The 14,669-nt window shown below is 35.0% G+C and overlaps 1 long non-coding RNA gene across 1 annotated transcript in view; it reads left to right on the forward strand.

Annotated features, from left to right (window-relative positions):
• LOC122238677 overlaps window positions 1-14,669 on the forward strand; it is a 60,774-nt gene that overhangs the window by 20,404 nt on the left and 25,701 nt on the right. The window contains exon 3 of the long non-coding RNA XR_006217723.1: window positions 7,855-7,948. This is a non-coding gene — a long non-coding RNA (uncharacterized LOC122238677). The remainder of the gene's footprint in view (window positions 1-7,854; window positions 7,949-14,669) is intronic.

Consider the following 14,669-nt stretch of genomic DNA (forward strand, 5'->3'; position numbering starts at 1 on the left):
AGAACAATTATAAAAATTTATGCATCCAACATGAGAGCACCCAAATACAAAAGTTAACAACAACCATAAAAGAAATAATCAATAGTAATTCAATAACAGTAGGGTACTTTAACAACCCCCCCTTACACTGATGGATATATTATCCAAACTGTAAAACAACAAGGAAATAGTGGCTTTGAATGATACACTGGACCAGATGGATTTAACAAAAATATTCAGAACATTCCATCCTAAAACAGCAGAACACATTCTTTTCAAGTGCACATGGAACATCCTCCAGAATAGACCATATATTAGCCACAAAACACGTCTCAGTAAATTTAAGAAGACTGAGGTCATACCATGCACCTTTTCTGACTATAACACTATGAAATCAACCACCAGAAAAAAATCTGCAAAGTACACAAATACATGAAGGTTAAATAACATGCTACTAAGCAATAAATGGGTCAAACAAGAAATCAAAGAGGAAATTAAAAAATACATGGAGACAAATTAAAATGAAAATGCAGCAGTCCAAAATCTTTGGGATGCAGTAAAAACAGTTCTAAAGGAAAATTTATAGCAATACAGGCCTATATCAAGAAAGAAGAAAAATCCCAAAATAAATAATCTAACTTTATACCTAGAAGAAAGAAACTAGAAAAAGAAGAATAAAGAAAGTCCAAAGTGAGCAGAAGGAAAGAAATAAGAAAGATCAGGGCAAAAATAACTGAAATAGAGTGTAGCTGCTCACTGACAAAAAAATTCTCAGACACTTAGACTGAGCAGAAATGCAGGGCTGCCTCTGCCAGCGAAACAGCTGCAGCAACAAACTGCACAAAGCCTTTATTTCATATTTCATTAGATATCAGTATCAAAGAATATCAAAGCAAGAAAAGAGAGCACAAAGGATCTTTAGACATTAGCCAGACATATGTCTAGTGGCTATGTGAAGGCATGAAGGGAGTGCGTGTGGTTTCAAGGAATGTTAGGGAATTATAGCAGGTATTGTGTCTAAACTGTCCTTTGGGGGATCATGGGGCTCTGATCTCATAATGTTATCATGTTCTACAGTCTTGAGACCAGAAAACATTGCTGACTTTTCAGCAATTACCTCATTTACCCTTCAGGACTTACAATATACTCTCTAGAAATAACTCTACAATAGAGACTTCAAAAACAATAGAAAATACCAATGAAACCAAGAACTGCTTCCTTGAAAAGATCAACAAAATTGACAAACCTTTAACCAGACTCATCAAGAAAAAAAGAGAGAGGACTCAAACAAATAACTTCATAAGTGAAAAAGAAGCAAAAACTGACACCATCAAAATACAAAGGATTATAAGAGATTATTATGAAAAATTATATGCCAACAAATTGGGCAACTTAGAAGAAATAGATAAATTTCTAAAAACATATAACCTACCAAAAGTGAATCAGGAAGAAATAGAAAATTTGAACAGACTGATTACCAGCAATGAAATTGAATCAGTAATCAAAAAACTCTCAACAGGGGTGCCTGGATGGCTCAGTCAGTTGAGAGTCTAACTTGATTTCAGCTCAGGTCATGATCTCATGGATCATGAGATCGAGCCCTGCATCAGGCTCTGCTCTAACAGTGCAGAGCCTGCTTGGAATTCTCCCTCTCCCTCCTTCTGCCCCTCCCCCATGCTCTCTCCCTCTCTTTCTCTCCCTCTTAAAATAAATAAATAAACTTAAAAAATTTCTCAATAAACAGAAGTCCAGGACCAGATAAATGCTACCAAACATTTAAAGAAGAAATAATACCTATTCTTCTCAAACTATTCCAAAAAATAGAAGAAAAACTTCTAAATTCATTCTATGAAGCCAACCAAAACTCATATCAAAACCTTAAACTAATATCAAAACACTACAAAAAAGAAAAAAGAGAACTACAGGCCAATATCTCTGATGAACACAGATGAAAAAATCCTCACCAAAATATTAGCAAAACGAATACAACAATACATTTTTAAAAAGTCATTCGCCATGATCAAGCAGGCTTTATTCTTGAGATGCAAGTTCAATAATTGTCAATCAATCAACATGATACATCATATCAATAAGAGGAAGGATAAAAGCCATATGATCCTTTCAGTAGATACATTTGACAAAGTGCAACATCCAACCATAATAAAAACCCTCAACAAAGTAGGTTTAGAGGGAACATATCTCAACATAACAAAGGCCACATATAAATATCCCATAGCAACATCATACTCAGTCATGAAAACCAGAGCAGAGCTTTTCCCCCATGATCAAGAACAAGACAAGGATGTCCACTTTTATTCAATGTAGTACTGCAATCCCAGTCACAACAATCATACAAGAAAAAGAAATAAAAGGCATCCAAATTGGTATGGAAGAAGTAACACTTTCATTATTTGCAGATGACATGATATAATATGTAGAAAACCCTAAAGACTCCACGAAAAAAACCACTAGAACTGATAAATGAATTCAGCAAAGTTTCAGGGTACAAAATTAATATACAGAAATATGTTGCATTCTTATACACTAATAAAGAAGCAGCAGAAAGAAAATTAAGAAAACCATCCCATTTACATTGAATCAAAAAGAACAAAATATCTAGGAATAAACTTAACCAAGAAGGTGAAAGACCTGTACTCTGAAAACTATAAAACAATGATGAAAGATATTGAAGATGGCACAAACAAATGGAAAAATATTCCACATTCATGGATTGGAAGAACCAGCTTTGTTAAAATGTCCTTACTACCCAAAGCAATCTATAGATTTAATGCAATTTGTATCAAAATACCAAAGGCATTTTTCATAGAACCAGAACAAATAATCCTTTATATGGATCACGAAAGATCTCAAATAGGGAAGCCTGGGTGGCCCAGTTGGTTAAGCATCCAACTCTTGATTTAGGCTGAGGTCATGATTTCAGGGTTTGTGAGATTGAGCCCTACATCAGGCGACATGCTGACTGGCAGAGCCTGCTTGGCATTCTCTCTCTCCCTCTCTCTCTTCCCTTCCCCTGTGCATGTTCTCCCTCTCTCTGGAAATAAATAAACTTAAAAAAATATTTTTAAAAATTTAAAAGATCTCAAATAGTGAAAGCAATCTTGAAAAAGAAGAACATAACTGGAGGTATCATAATCCCAGATTTCAAGATATACTATAACAGACACATGAAAAGATGCTCAACATCACTGATTCATCAGGGAAGCACAATTCAAAACTACAATGAGCTATCACCTCACACCTGTCAGAATGGCTAAAACAAAAAACACAAGAAACAACAGATATTGGCAAGGATGTAGGGAAAGGGGAACCCTCTCATACTGTTGTGGGAATGCAAACTGGTGCAGCTACTCTGGAAAACAATATGGAGGTTCCTCAAACAGTTAAAACTAGAACTACCCTATTGATGGAAGGAGGTGGGTGGGAGATGGGCTAGATGGTAGTGGGTATTAAGGAGAGCAGTTGTTATGATGAGCACTGGGCGTTGTATGTAAGTGATGAATACTCTTGAACCAATACTGCACTGTATGTTAACTAAAACTTAAATTTAAAAAGAAATAGAGCTACCCTATGACCCAGCAATTGTACTACTAGGTATTTACCAAAGAATACAGAAATACTAATGCAAAGGGATACATGCACCCCAATGTTTATAGCAGCATTATCTACAATAGCCAAATTATGGAAACAGCCCAAGTGTCCATGAGATGTGATATATATACATATACATACAATGGAATATTTACTCAGCCACAGAAAGGAATAAAATCCATTTGCAACATGGATAGAGCTAGAGAGTATTATGCTAAGTGAGTAAGTCAGAGAAAGACAAATACTATATGATTTCACTCTTATGTGGTATTTAAGAAACGAAATAAATGAACAAAGGAACAAAAGACAAAAAACAGTCTTAACTAGAAAGAACAAATTGGCGGTTGTCAGAAGGTGGTGGGTAGGGGGGATGGGTGAAATAGAGGGGATTAGGAGTACCCATACTGTGACGAGCACTGAGGAATGTATAAAAATGTTAAATTATCATACTGTACACCAGAAACTAATATAATACTGTATGTTAATTGTACTCAAATAAAAATAGAAAATAAATAAAATTTAAAAAAAAATTTAAGGCCCACGTATATGAAAGGTATTGTTCCTGTAACATTTCTGCTATGATATGTGTTTCATTCTGCTAATTAACATGTCTTCCCACCTAGACTCTTGTTTTCTTGAGGCAAGTTGCACTTTTTTTATCCTATCCTCCCTCTCCCTAACCGAAAACACTGTAACTTGCACAATTATATGTATAAAAATATGGCCTGTTGATAAATGTTATCCTCTTTATTTTATAGATTCACACTTATAAGAATATTTAGTGTGAATCTATACCTTAGAAAGCCTATGCAGCTTAGCTAGTGTTCAATTACTTTATCAAAGAGTGAGTGACTTAAACTTAGTATGGTGCCTTAGGTATAAATAATCCGATTTTTGGAAGACAAAATGGAGATTGTTATATAAATAAATAAATGATCTTTTATGTCAATACCAGACATCTCTTTATTTTCAGGATATAGGTGATTAATGCAATAACACTGATATATATATACTCTTTCTTGGATATTTTCAATTTTAATAAAAAATAATTATTGTTCATACTTATTTTAGAGCTCTTATTTTCACATCGTTTGCTTATGTTCTGTCCTAATTTATACATCAAAGATAAGCTCATTATTATGAAGAGTTAAAGAATATTAACAACGTTATGATTCTAAAAATACTATGCTTTCATTGTAGACATTTTGGAATATTCAAAAAGTAAAACAAAATAGAGATCTTCCATATTTACATTGCCAATGAGATAATCACTCCTAGTAATTTAATGTGTTATTAGCATCCTGTTTTTCATCTACATAAAACAAAACTGAGATCACTGCATATGCAATTTTATATAATGTTTTATTCACTTAACATTATATCCTAGCATGTCCTCATGTCTTTAAATATTTTATAAACACCATCTTAATGCCTCAGAGCATTTTATCATGGATGCATCATATTTTATTGAACTATTTTTCTATTTTGGTGTTTTAAATTACTTTCCATTATACTATTACAAATAATGCTATGATGAATAGCTTTGTACATAAATCTTAATTTATGCCTCATACTGTGGACTTATAAAATCATAACTTCATATTTTGATTCTGCCTTGTTTACAACTTTGTTTCAAACCATAGTTTATATAGGTCATTAGAGTATTTGATAATAAATCTTAGGAGTAAAAGCATTTGAGAACATAAAATATTGGGCAAAGCAATCCACTTTGGTGTCAGTGGAAAAAGCGTTGAAGAATTTTATAAATTAGATACCATGAAGGTGCTGAAAAGAGAAGATTAGCAGCTTGGGTAAAGGTCCTGTTTATATTAGATCTATACATGTTCTGTACCTTGTCATCACAAAATTGAATTTGTCTAGATGGTTTGTTGAGAAGGGCAAAAAGAGATTTTCTTTAATAGTCTGCTTTTAAACCAGGGGATTCTTTGTCATCACCAATGGAATACAACAATTGTCCTTGAGGCTATGAATACTGCAAATCTGGTTTTACATGTTTGTTGTAAGAAACTGAATTTACTCACTATGTTTGTTAAAGTGAATTGTATTTATTAATATACATTGCTGTAGGCAATTGAATTTACTTCCCTAAGTTGTAATACACACACAGAACAATAATGATTAACTAACACACTATGACATTACTAATTTTATTCTGTAACTTTACCAAACGGTGTAAATTTACTGAAAATTACAATCTTTGTCTTTTGCTTGCTCCCTACATTGTGTCTGAGAAAAATTAATTACTCCAACAACAAAAATTGCTTCTTCATCAAGATACACTCCTAAAAATTGGAATTAATAGAAAATCCTATGAAATGTCAAGCTTCTTTATACTTTTTGCCAAAGAGATGGTCTAAAGGTTTATTTATTCAACAAATGCATATTGAGCATGGGTAATGCCAGACACTGCACAGGTGGCTAGGGACACAGTCCCTAAGAACAAAATATTTGTTCCAAGTCATATTCCCAATAACAGTGGATGAGGGCTTCCATGGCCCTGTGCCTTTGCCAACAATGAGCATCATTGTTCTAAGTCTTGATGATTTTATTTACCAAATAAAGTACATTATTTTATTAATTTACCTATTATTACTACAGATGCTAAAATTCTCATTATATCTATTTTCTTTTTCACTTACTTTTCTATTAAGGTCTTTAATATAATTTAGCCATGGGCAGATTATATATTAGGACTATCTATTCTTTGTCTATATTATTTATGACAAATACAGTTTATATCAAATACATACATTATATATGCTACATATGGAAGAGTCATCTCTATCTATTGCTTTTTCTTTGTGATGCTTTCCATTGTTTTATAATTTGAAATATTTTTACCACCCCAAGATCAGACATATATTCATTCATATTTTCTTCTCTTTCTCTTGTTTTTATTTCACACTAAATCTCTAATCCCTCAAAAAGTAACTTTGGTGTATAGTATAAGATAAAAAGCTAGATTTGTTATCAAATTTCTTATGAGCTGACTACAAATCAACTTATATTAACATTTTTATATCTCACAATTATGCTACTTTTTCTCCTTGTATGTCTAAGAATTGCAATGTAGATATTATAGATATAATAATATTTGTTCTTCTCAGTGTAACAAACCAAGACTTTTACCTCCATGATAGATTGTATATTAATTTTAAGTTCCATTCTTGACCCTTCTTTGTTCCCAAAGTAGTTGCCACCAGAAAGATGATTACTGACATTTTGCCAGTTTGCAAGTATTAATGAATGAGTAAAAATCTTTTCTTCCTTGTTTTGTCTTGCTGCTGTATTTCAGTCCTAAATACCTCTTAGTTAAAAGAGAATAATCATGTTAGACTGAAAAGAGAGTTACCATGGTAGTATTTTTTTCTCCTACTGTATCACTTTTCATGGCATAGCACTTGCTCACACCCAATCAAAATAGGCAAAATAGTGGTATAAATTTCAGTCACCAAAATGCAAAAATTGTAACTTTTTTTAATTTTTCAATAATAGATTTAATTTCTAGGTAGGGCTTCTAATGTATCAGATAGCAGTAGTCTCAATCAGTTCTCTGCTCACCCACCCCCTCCTTCCCAAAGTTTGTTTTTACGTTACATTTATGAATAGTTCTGAAGCATATAGAATGGGCCAAGTTTGAAGTGAAGTTAGGGGGTTGGAATCTTGCCCTTCTCAGTACATGCTGTCATCCTAGTACCAAGCATCTTCCAATCTGGTAAAAATGTATTTCACTATGTCATCTCTTGTTCCATTAAAGTCTCTTACGTAGGGAAACTCTCCTTTTATGCCTTTGCCATCTTGGCTCATGGCTTATTCTGTTGGCCCAATGACTAGCTAAGGCCACTCTACTCAGTTATTCTCCCTGGCTCTCCAGTTCATTCTGCTGCCCTAGCAGTACTCTGGGTTAATGGAATTCTGTGAGCTACCCACATGGAAGGCAACATGAACAGCACCCTCAGCAGATGCATAATGTAGTAGATCTGAATACACATACCATCATGCCATCTCTACTCTAGAGTGCTTTATTTATTTGTAAGTCTCCACTGCTCTCAAATTCCCAAACCTTTATTTTAGTTGCAATCATGCCTCAAAACACACACACACACACACACACACACACACACACACACACACACACAGAGCAAATAGAATATGGGAAAAATGGGGTGCCAGAAATTTCATTCTTTACAAGTTAAAATTCTAGCAGCCTTTATTCACATAATGCTTTCTTCTGTCTTTTTCTAGGTCTGCCAAATTTGCAGGACCTTTGTCTACACTTGGGAGTGAGAAACCTAAGTCTGAGTCAGCAGTGATTCTCCTAAACCCTGAATTCTCTTAGGTAGGTTTTTCAACCTACAAAAGCCTTTTTATTTTCACTAGTACCAGTGCAAACATTCTAATTAATTTTCTTATTGATGTTTGAGCCTAAGGAAGATCAGAAGTGGTCATTTTCCTTTATCCCCACTTTCATTTGTTTGTATCTCAAGTCCTGGTCAGTCATATAGAGCAGAATTTAAACATTTTTAAAAGATGACCAACAAGCCAGGATGAAGGCCAAGGAGGAGAAGAGGCAAAATCCAAAAGATTTTAAAAACCAAAGGGACAGAGGAATAGGTACTGAAAGGAAAGAGAAAGTCCCTGAAGAAAGGAGAGACTTCCAGACAGATCCATAATTGTTTTATCCCTAGAAATAAGAAAGATCCTTTTGAGAATAGATCCCTGAGAAGTAGATAAGACAAGATCAACAGAGTAGAGCAGCATACTGACCCATTAAAGGAAAGTCCGTGTGAATTAAAACAAGCAACTTAAGGTTCACATTGAAAACAATTATGTCCAGTGCTCTGGACTTTGAAATATGCACCCACATAATTGAAAATGCAAGGCTTACAGAGACTAAAGAGTCCAAATGCATTTGAAACTGATGATAAAAGGATGCCATTGATAGGCCTGCACTTTGGCTGATATCATCAAGAATATACATATAGTAATTAATTATTCCTTTTTTTTTCTTTTCAAATTTTTATTTAAATTCTAGTTAGTTGACGTATAGTGTAGTATTGTTTCAGGAGTAGAATTTAGTGATTCATCACTTCCATATAACACTCAGTGTTCAACATGACAAGTGCCCTCCTTAATACCCATCACCTATTTAGCCCATTCTCCACCCACCTCCCCTCCAGCAGCTCCCAGTTTGTTCTCTACCATTAAGTGTCTCTTATGGTTTGCCTCCCTCTCTTTGTTTTCCCCCTTCCCATTTGTTCATCTGTTTTGTTTCTTAAATTCCACATATGAGTGAAATCATATGAATTTGTATTTCTGTGATTGACTTAATTCGCTTAGCATAAAACACTCTAGCTCTAACCAAGTATTAATTCCTACAAGAATATTTAATAAAATCAAAGAAGGAAGCTTTAATTTTCAGTTTTTGCTAAATCTTGTATCAAATTTAAAATATGCTCACATTTCATTAACAAGAAAAGATTTCCTGTTTTATGCTTCTACCTCTGTTTTATTGTTTTGTTTTATTTTCAGAATTCATATCTTCTAGAAGTCTTACCTGAATCCCATTCACATCCAACAATATAGCTCTATGTCTCTAACTGTTTTTAATTCCCACACATTTTTTTAAAGTTTTTTTTAACGTTTATTTATTTTTGAGACAGAGAGAGACAGAGCATGAACGGGGGAGGGGCAGAGAAAGAGGAAGCACAGAACCGGAAGCAGGCTCCAGGCTCCGAGCCATCAGCCCAGAGCACAACGCGGGTCTCGAACTCACAGACCGCGAGATCGTGACCTGAGCTGAAGTCGGACGCTTAACCGACTGAGCCACCCAGGCGCCCCATAATTCCCACACATTTTTTATCTAAGTAAATCTAATAATATTTTCTAAAATTGTACAATTCCCCTTTACTTTATGAAAAATCAGTCTTGTGACTTAAGCGAGCTTTGGGCTTGTTTTTATTTATGTCTCAATATTTTCATTCTTTAATCCAGAGAGCTAATACCAAATAGTAATGCTAACTTACAACAAGCATATTTAATATATCAAACTATTCCTCCTTTCTAGTTCCTAGGAGTAAATGAATTCATTATTTGTTGTTGTTGTTAGATATACTTACCAGAGTGGACAGCAAGGTTTTACTGGATATTTGTGCTCTTTTGGCCAAGTAGCATTCCTCTCTTCCCTTCTCCCACCTTGTCACCTCCTTCCCATTCTCTTCTAGGCTCTCTTTTGTATCACAGAGGATGGAAGCCTAGAAACTGCATTTCTCCAACCCCCCTGCCCCTAGTATTCTAAATGCAATTAATGGTCTGCCAATAGGATCCATTTGCTCAAGATTTGGGAAAAGAAGATGGAATCACTTTGGGTTCATTTCTCTTTTCCAGCAGAAGGCATATACATGGATATCTCAGATATAGGTGTTTGCATTCACTTTCCTTGGGGTTGAATTGGACTGGTCCAGCGCTAAGGGATATTTCTAATGCTCCACACACCCAACCTAAACATCTAGAAATCACTGATGAAAAATTTAGAAGGGGAAAGCTAGAATAGGAAAAAAAAAACACTTCTAATTAACTGACTCAAAACAGAGATCAAGAGTTCTACAAAAAGAACAACTGAATTGTCCTGAAACAAGACCAAAATATAAAATAAAATTTACATAATGTGTTTCTACCTCTTATGAGTTACATAAGGGCAGAAGGGTCTAAAGACAAACAGGTATTTTTCTCAATTGTCCCCAGAGTGATCTGTTCCTTGGAGCAATGAGGTAAGATAGGATAAAATGGGAAAAGTCAGAGAATTGCTACTCCCTCAAATCATACCTTGGATTATATTCCCTAGAAACAGGACTTCAGACAGCAATATGTGTACAAGAGACTTTTTTTGAAAAAGGAAATGAAGATGGAACAGAGGAAGTAGATAAGCAAAGATGCGGTTTCAGCTGAAGTCTAGCCTTCATCTGATCCCAGGAGATGCATGAATGGATTCAGAGTTTTCCACCTAGAAGAAAGGGCAATGGGCTTGGCTGAAAAACACTCAACTAGAATTTGGGAGATGAGTCCATCTCTCCGGGAACGAGATCTGAGGGGGCACCAAAATCTACTGCAAACCCTACCGCAGAGTCTTTTGCTCACATGCAAAAGACATGCACACCTGTACTCACCGACACTCAGCCAGACCGCAATCCATGTTTTATCACAGAAGACATTTCGTGCCTAGAATACTAGTGTCAGGATACAAATGTTGCTAATTCTGTTCAACTCTCCTGAAATAAGTTATTTTTAAGGAGGTGATAAGAATCATAAGCTTTCTGATAGTCCAAAGGAATAGGTATCACCAAAGTTATGTTTCATACAGTGACACACATTCAATCCAACACAAGGCAACAGAATAAAATTAATCTTTAAAAAGAAAGTCAAGGAAATATACTTTATTATAAAAAATATTTCTACCAGGTATACTAGTTCTCATGAGGTGGAAGTGGGGGTTGCTGAGGGAATAACCAAACTATCTTTTCTATTTCTTCTTACTAAAAGATGTCAAAACCAGGTGAAACAAGAATGTAGGAAGGTTGACTTTAATCGGCATAGATGATCTCTATTGCAAAAGATTTAACCGGTGCTGTGTAACTTCAAATCAAGTTTGCAAGTATATTGCTGTGTTACACTGAGAGATATCAACCTGAAAACTGGGTACCCGGCATGATTATGCCAATTTGTAACTGAGTAGGAAATGTGTCTTCCACCTCTTCCTTTGATGCAGTTGATAGTCTTCATTAAGCTCCTGTGAAACTCTGCTTTCTCTAATAGTTGTGTTATTGTTAATAAAAGCTGAGCCGTTCTCATTCAATCTTTTTTATAATACTTTTTCAAGTAGGAAATTTATTCTAAAATAGCAAATTTTGCCCCTGACTTACTGATCCCCTAAGTATGTCTTAACATTCCTAGAGGGTGACCCTACAGGAAGGGAGAGGGGTGGTGGAGCACAGAGGGTTGAGGTGCTCTTGGGGCCTCTGCCACTTAGCACAGCAGAGGGTAAGAAGAGAGAAATCCCTGGTCACCATTCATATGGAGATGATGCACCATGAAAAGGAGGAAAGAAGGAGAAAAGCCCACATATGTGGACATTGCAGGAAAGCTTTGAGGCAACAATTGAGAGCAGGGGTTAACAGAGGAGAGGCTCAGCACAGCTGCTGAGGTGTGGAAGAGATAGGAGAAGAAAAGGGATTTTAATATATGTAGCTGCAGGTAACAAATTAAACACTCTTCTGAGTTCTTAGAGGAACAGAAATAAAGTTTGGAATTGTATCTAATTACTTCATCTACTGGACAGCCTTTCTTTTGGGACACAGGATTTTTTTTCATGTATTCATTCAATCAGCCAAGTAGTCACTTACCCAACAAAATATATTGAGCACCTGCTAATGCCAAGCTCTGTTCTAAGCACTGGGATATAATGACGAAAAAAAAAATCCCCTAGCCTTATAGAGTTAACACCTTAGGGAACACAAACGATACACAAATCACAAATCACTGAAGGCCTATAGTATATCAGATAGTGATTAAATTTATAATACTATAGAGAAGTACTAGACCATATTGTATACAGTATGTACTACTATAGAAAAAGGCAAAGCAGGAAGGGATATAGGAAGCATTGGGGAGGTTGCAAAGTTAAATAGAATATTAAGGAAAGCCTCTAAAGGAAGTTGCTTTGAACAAAGTTCTGATGAAAGTGAGTTAGCTACCTGGGTAAGTTAGAGAAGAACATTCCAGATGGAGAGAACAAGTGCAAAGGCCCTAAGGTCAGGGCATGCCTGGAATATTGTGTTACAGGTAAGATTTTCTTCCTGCTTTTAGCTATACACATTTGTCTTCTAGTTGATAGTACTGACACATATAAGGTAGTTGACTGTTCTTGAAACAGATTACTACCCATTGATTATTTATTTCAAAGAAACATTTCATTGATTAATCATTTTTAAAAATAGAATGAATTAGAAGAGAAAATAAAAGTACCAAAGCATTTTTAATTGAAAGGTTTATTTCAATAGTGTATACATTCGTGTTCATGTTGGAGAGAGCATGGGTATGAGTATAATGGGTTGTAATGTAAAATATATTTCTTACTATATATTTTACTTAAAAATGTCTGAGAAATACAGAACTAGCCTGTCTTTCCCTTCTAGGACTTAAAATCCTTACTTTTGTATCTATCTTTAGAGCAGTGATTTCAATGGAAGTAGAAGTCACCCAAAAGTAGGAAAAGTGGGACATTTAAGAATCATTTAGGATGCACTACTCTCCACCCAGAAATTCTTATACCTCTTCATCCTGATAAGGAATCTCTTTAGTGATCCATCACAATTATTGAAATCAATTTGTCACATCCACCCTCTAAGTAGAGGCTTTACCACTTTAGGTAGTCATATTGCCCACTGGGCTAAATCTAGCTTCCTTATCACAAATATAATTGCAATGAAAGTCTGAGCTCTCAGACTCAAGGTCATGACCTAGACACTATCACAGAGAATAATGAGCATCACTTCTGATAAACAGGGCTGGAAGGGCTATCCTTGCCTAATCTCTCTGAATGCATACCTGTACACCATACAGTCTTTCACCTATGACTGTCCACATTTGAAGAATTAAAAAGATCTCAATCCCTGTATAGGTCTCTATTTGGGGGAAAGGAGGAGTATTGAAAAGACCTATGTGCACAGAAATACTGCACTTATTGTATTTTATGTTTGTCCTGAAATTTCATTTGCAAGCCCATTTGTTGTTCCCAGCACAATTAACAACAATATTTACACACTAAATTATCCTTTACTTCTTTGTTATAAGATAAAAACGTCCATCCTACTTGGCCTGGTACCCGTGCTTCTTAAGAACCCTTACTTACTACTGGCTTCACAAAATTTGTGTTAACCATTCAATTTTATTATCTGCTTCTCTGTTGGTGTATTATTATTACTGCCTTTTAATTAAGTAGAAATTTTCAATGACAGTTTTCAGCTCTAAAGAGATACTGTTTAGTATTTTTATTAGTGAAACAGGTAGTAATACCTTGTACATAGTCTTACATCTTTAAACCACAAGCTCTGGATCAGCATTTTCTTTATATTCTGTAGACTTTTTACAATGTTGTATATTATCAGTCACCATACATAGGGCCAACATCTGTCTAGTTCTTCATGCTTTCCAAAAGTGTTTTTAAAATATTAAGTAATAACTGCTCATATCATATTGTACAATGTAATGGGCAAAGTCATGGGTCCATGACTGGTGGGACTATTCCATTCCACAAATAACAATTTCATCTGCCTTGGCAATCCTACATTGTGGCTATATTAGTACTAGAAGAAAAACATCTCCAAACATATGTTTTACTACCATGTCAATTACAGCATCATAGAATGCTATTGGCATTGCAAATAATTGTCAAATAATGTGTGTTTGCATAGTTTGATTGAGCAGTCCTACTAAGATTGAATATTTAATTACTTTCTTTTATGTGTAACATTAAAAAACATTCATACATAATTTTATAATCTAAATCTAGAAAAGAAATATGAGAAACAGAACAGATTAAGATTCACATACTTAAAAACAAATATCACAGGGCGCCTGGGTGGCTCAGTTGGTTAAGCGTCCGACTTCAGCCCAGGTCACGATCTCACGGTCCGTGGGTTCGAGCCCCACGTCGGGCTCTGGGCTGATGGCTCAGAGCCTGGAGCCTGCTTCCGATTCTGTCTCCCTCTCTCTCTGCCCCTCCCCCGTTCATGCTCTGTCTCTCTCTGTCTCAAAAATAAATAAACGTTAAAAAAAAATAAAAAAAAACAAATATCACATGTATACGTATAGATAAATCTTTCCTCTACCAGCTAATTACATTAAATAAATTTTGACTATCAGGAACGATTAGGAATAAAAGCCTACATAGAAAACTCAATACTACTACATGTATTTAAGTACTCACTAAATTTTACGATCATGTGTGTGAAGCATTTATTTATTGTTTTATCTATTCAGTGAGGCAAATTATAAATGGGTTT

The sequence above is a fragment of the Panthera tigris genome, chromosome B2 (genome assembly GCF_018350195.1).
Source record: "Panthera tigris isolate Pti1 chromosome B2, P.tigris_Pti1_mat1.1, whole genome shotgun sequence".
Classification (NCBI taxonomy): domain Eukaryota; kingdom Metazoa; phylum Chordata; class Mammalia; order Carnivora; family Felidae; genus Panthera; species Panthera tigris.